Below are 6,000 nucleotides of genomic sequence, written 5' to 3'. Positions count from 1 at the left end.
GGCTGTGACTTTTCCATTCCCACTAACAGTCCTCAAGGGTTCTAATTTCTCCACATCCTTGATAATGCTTGTAAACTTTCTATGTTTTCGACAGGAGATATCCTCACAGGTGTGAGGTGCTTTCGGAAGCTTCTTGAACGGCAGCGCTTTCTCAGAGAGGCGCAGCTGAGGTCAGCACAACAGTTAGACTGGAGATGTTCACAGTAGTAACACTTCAGCTTTCTAGGGCATAATGGTCAGTGACATGGTTGAGGGGTGATCGGAGGAGGGGGCGAGGGGCGGCTACCACTCCCTTAGCTAGGTGTCTCAACTGCATTGCTAACTCCTTAGCATGCTAATGTCCACGAAACAATGAGAACAGTGTCAAGGGCAGAGAAGCAGTCCTTCTCAGCTGCTGCCTGGGAGACTCTCTCATGGCACCTTTTTTTTTTGCATTTGCTTCAGTGAAATTAAGTACTTACGTGACTTAGTTTAGTTTTCTTCTTTTCTTTCCAACTGCAGGATTCCTGAGGTCAGGAGCTGGCTTGGTCTATCTGGTTCACCTGCGCTCCTCTAGCACAGCCTCCCGCCCCAAATCAGTGTTTCTTAATGACCTTATAAGCGTATGCAAAGGAGCATGCGCCCTGTTTCCTTCTTCACCTGCGCCTGAAAACCTACATTAGAGCAGAAAATAGTCACAATGACAGTTTAAAAAGACTCTACTTTTTAGAGCAGGCTTAGGTGGAGAGCAAAACGGAGTAGAAAGTATACTGTTCCCATATCCCTTGTCTGCACACTGGCAAACCTCACTCGCTATCAACCTCCTACATCAGGGTGCTAGCTTTAAGATCGATGCACCTACGCTGCCGCGTCATTATCACCTGAAGTTCATCGTTTACTTTAGGGGTCACTCTGTGGGTTGGACAAATGTATGGCATGTAGGTACCACTATAGGATCTCTATACAGAGTAGTTTCACTGCCCTAAATACAATGATGCCGTTAAAAAAAATTTTTTTTAACGTTTTTTGTACTCAGCATTCAAAATGTTATTAAAGGTAAAAAGAAGGTGCATCTATAAACAGAAGGCCTGCATGGGAGCTGGATGCCAGGAACTGCGGAACACACAGCACCCCAAGCCGGAGCCTATGTGAGCACTCCTCAGGCAGTGGGGACTCCCCCAGACAGCAGTGCTGGGAGCAAGCACAGAGAACCAGGGAGCCAGCACAGAAGCCTGGGTAACTCTGGTAACCAGGGTTTGGTTAGAAGTCGAGGGTCACAGGGGTGCCTGGCTGGCTCAGTGGGTTAAAGCCTCTGCCTTCGGCTCAGGTCATGATCCCAGGGTCCTGGGATCGAGCCCCATGTCCAGCTCTCTGCTCAGTGGGGAGCCTGCTTCCTCCTCTCTCTCTCTGCCTGCCTCTCTGCCTACTTGTAATCTCTGCCTGTCAAATAAATAAAATCTTTAAAAAAAAAAAAAAGAAGTTGAGGGTCACAGGATGTGGGGGAACTCAGGAAGTATTCTCTAGTTCGGTGTGGACAAAGACAGGCAGCAGGATAGGGCCAAACTCTGAAATGGCAGCCAGAGGCCAAGATTTTCTTGTAAGTACTGGCTGGAGGGCTCGATTAAGCCTCTTAATTAGGGGATTTAATCCCCCAGCAGGTGAAAAGGACCGAGGGCTTTTTCCACACAGTGATTTGCCAGATTCTAAGGTTAAGCACAGCTCAGAGGCTATTAGCTTTATGCCAATATTAACGAGGGATCGAAATCAATGTGAGGGACTTAAAACCAAGGTTAGATTAAGTTAAGAAACGATTAAAAGCAGTGTAAGGGATTCAGGAAGTTATGTGATTTCATGAAGTCTTGTTTCAAATAATATGTTATATATATAATATAGTATAATATATATATTTCAAATATATATTTTTTGAAACAAGACTTAATAAGTACATATATATGTATATATAATAGATATTATTATTGTTAGAGGCACGCATGGAGTCTTTTCTGTTTAATCTGTAAAGATTGTTATTTTAGTAAGACTATAATGCTGTGGGAAGCAGCATACAGGAAACAACTTGATGCTTAGCCCAGGGAACTTCATTATCTTCTCTGATGTGAGGAACCCCTGACCTAGGGTCCCCTAAGAGGCACCACCACCACCTGGTGGCCCTTGATGACGTTGCAGGTCCACTGGGCTCAGAGGAAGCCTTGAACTTCTTCTGGGGATCACTTCTTGCAAATGCTAATTCTCACGGAGACAATGACTGCCAGGGTTGCAATACTGCCAAGGATGTAGTATTTCCTGAGCATCTATTTTATGACAGCAAATACTGCAGGGCTCTGGGTATGTCATTCCGTCCAGCCCTCTATACAGTGTATGATCACCATTTTTCAGAGAGGAAGCTGAGGCATAACAAGATGAAGCGACTTGCTAAGGGTCAGAGAGCTAGGCCTGCTTGGACCTGCAGGTTGAAATCACATTTGCCTGACTGCAGGGAGTATGCTTTTCTAATGCTTTCTGTCTGAATTTTGCGCAACAAAGGGTAGTGAGATGCTTTGTGAATTTTTTTTTTCTTTTTTAAAGGAGTGATCTAGAATTTAGACCTACAGTTAATGTGTTCATTCAGGGAACATTTAACAAGTAGTATTTTAGCAAACAAGATCAAGATACTGTTGGTCTTCTCTTTTGGAAAACTGGATAAGATCTTTTGCGAAGGTGGTCTGGATACACAAGAGAAATAAGAGAAAGTTAAGTCTATTAAAACATGTCTACAAATTAAGACTAAGTTACAAAGTATTAACTGAAGTTAATTGTGTTATACCAAGCATGATGAAACACACATGAATTGGCTATGATTCCTGCCTGCAGGGGACTAGTTATAGACAGTTAACATCACATTTTTATACCTTTATTTTGGCACACAACTCCAATCTCTTGGAAACAAAACACAGTATTAATTAAAAAGTGATACCACTCTTACTTGGCCTTCCTCCTACTCTAGAGACCCCTCACTTTCTATTTTTTTCTTCCTCTTAGTAACATTCAGGTTCTGATTTTAGCTCTTTTCTCTTTTTACCTATTTTCCCCTCTTGCTTTAATCACCCATTGCTTATTCCCATTGCTTTAATCACCATCCACTGTAATAATCCTCAAACTGAAGCCCAGACTTTCTTCCCGAGTTCCACACCCTACATATCCAATGGCCTCTCATATTTCTTACTCAACATGCTCAAAATTCTTTCATTCTCAATTTCAGTTGAAGTCACTCCCATCCACCCTGCTCTTTAAGCCAGAAATCCAGGCATCATTTCAGATTTCTCTTGCTCTTTTACTTGACATTGAGCTGGTCACCGGATCTAGAAATGATACTTGTTAAAGATCTCGCATCTCTCCCTGTTCAAAATTCCCACTTTTTAATCTGAGCGCACGTTACCTTTTACCTGGAATACTGCGACAGCATTCCCTCCTCCAATGTCCTTCCCCACCCTGCCTCCGACTCAGCCTTTCTGCCTCCACACAGGGACCTTCGGAAGTACAAATTCGATGTTATTAGTTCCAGTTGAATAGTTTAGTTGACTCACCCCTCTTATGGTGTAGGTGTGGATAAGAGTAGGAACTTGGGAGCCAGTGTGCTTCAGTGGGAACCCCAACCTCATCCCTCACAGGCTTAAGCTTTATACAAGGGCAACTTATTCAATCTCTGTGTCAATTTCCTCACTGTAAGATGGGGAGGGGAGGGTGATGGTAGCATTTATTGCATAGGGTTTGGTGTAAGGATTAAACAAATAATCACTTCAAACTGTAGCTGGTACACATCAATTTCTAAAGAAGTGTTTGTTAACTCAATAAGGTTTGACGATAGGAGTATAGTATCTAAGACCTGCTGTGAGTTCTCTGGTCTGTGTTCCTTTTCCATTGCATTTATTTCCCTTTGTGCACTTGCAACTGGGTGGCTCAGTTGGTTAGGTGACTACCTTTGGCTCAGGTCATGATCCCAATGTCCTGGGATCAAGTCCCGCATCAGGCTCCCAGCTCCATGGAGAGTCTGCTTCTCCCTCTGACCTCCCCTTTCATGCTCTTTCTCTCTCTCTCTCTCTCAAATAAATAAATAAAATCGTAAAAAAAAAAAATTCAGCCAAATTGAACCAAAACTCAATGCCATTATATATCTCCAGGTCTTTGCACATTCTATACCATCTGCATAAGATTCCTTTTGCTATGATCTCTTAAAGACTCCTGCTTATGCTGTAAAGTTTATTCAGGAGTCACCTCCTTCATGAGGACTGGAAAACAGTGTCTTCTCTGTGCTTCCATAGCAGGGCGTACGTCCATTATAGCACTTGCCACGTGACTATGACTATTAGTTTGCAAGTGTATCGAACACCTAACGTGTTAGGCCTGCAAAGACAGGGACTGAATTTTTTTTGTTTTATTTCACCATCCCAGATTTGTGCTGTATACATGTTTGTTATTGTTATTGTCTTTCACTATAACGTTACAGTTGGAAGAAATTTAAAATACCTCGTCTCACTTCCTTAAATCGTGTATGTAAAACTGAGGACACAGAGCTGAAGATTTGCCTGAGGTCTTTTTACTAGAGAGTCAAAAAAGTGGGACTAGAAACTCATTTCCTTTCTTCTCTATCAATGCTTTTTTGTTTGCATCATAGTGTGGAACTCCTGTTCCTCCACTGTCTACAGGTGTGGAAAGAGTTGTGAACCAAATGACCTATGCATACTCGAAGTTTGCCGGCTTAACACACCTGCAGGAATTTCAAATTCTGAGTAGAGACCACACTCCACCTGGTGGCAATTTACCTAAACTGCAAGTATTTCTCGCTTGGTCTTGGTGTTTCTGTTTTTTAATGATTCCTCTTGATTTCTTTTGTGGCTTTCTCTTCTTTTGCCTGTTCAGTAAATATCAAGGCTTCTTTAGGTGATCAGCCCCCTTATTTTACACACTTTCATTGGTGGTGGTGGAATTCCTCTGTACTTGAGCTTCAAATACTATGTACACTGTGATAACCCTGCAGTCTTTCTTTTCAGTGGAGGTCTCTCTCCTGAACCCCAGTCAGGGCCACCATACACATTTAGACAGTTTGGGCACTCCCTTCCATGGGAGGTCATTCTCATAATAGTCCATGCAATTGGCAACCGCACCCCCCCGCCCCCCGCCATGTCGAGTAGTACACGTGGTCATATGCACTAGGCTTTCTTTAGGAATGCCCAAAATAACATGAGCCAAACTCAACTCATTATTACCCCTCTGAAAACGACGTGTTCTCCTGGATTCTCCTATCAAGGAGGGTTACTTTCTACATTTCCTTTGTCGTTGTCCTTCCTGACCACCAGTCTGTCTGCTCAGTTACCACGTATCGGGGATCCTACTACCTCATAATGCTTGTGACCATTTTCTTATCTAAGCCCACTTAATTCAGGCCTCGAGTATTGATGACCTGCATTCTGCTACAGTCTTCTAACTGACCTGTCTAATTAAAGTCTGTCCATCTTTAATTTTATCTCCACACTGTTGCCAGAATGAACTTTCTAGAAAATAAATTTGATCATGTCAGTTTTCTGTTGAAGCCCTTACAGTTGTTTCCCATTGCCTCCAGGTTAAGTTTACATTCTTTTCATTTATTTATTTTTTAATTAATTAATTAGTCAGATTTGTTTATTTATTTATTAGAGAGAGAGAAAGAGAGAGTGTATGTGAGCACGTGCTTGTGCAAGCTGGGGCAGGGGGCAGAAAGAGAGGGAAAGAATCTCAAGCAGACTCCCTGCTGAGCGCGGAGCTGTACGGGATCCATCTCACCAACCTGAGGTCATGACCTGAGCTGAAACCAAGACGTGGAAGCTTAACCCACTGAGTCACCCAAGCCCCTCTACATCCTTTATAGTAGCTTACAGAGCCCTCCAACACCCAGGCCTTGATTTTACTCTTAGTTCCCTTCATCTTTTGCTCTGCTATTCACTCTCTGTTTTGGAAGTAGTTTTCTTCCTTCCTTCCTTTCTTTCTTTT

Source organism: Mustela lutreola, chromosome 11 (genome assembly GCF_030435805.1).
Source record: "Mustela lutreola isolate mMusLut2 chromosome 11, mMusLut2.pri, whole genome shotgun sequence".
NCBI lineage: Eukaryota > Metazoa > Chordata > Mammalia > Carnivora > Mustelidae > Mustela > Mustela lutreola.
This window is presented reverse-complemented; position numbering follows the sequence as displayed.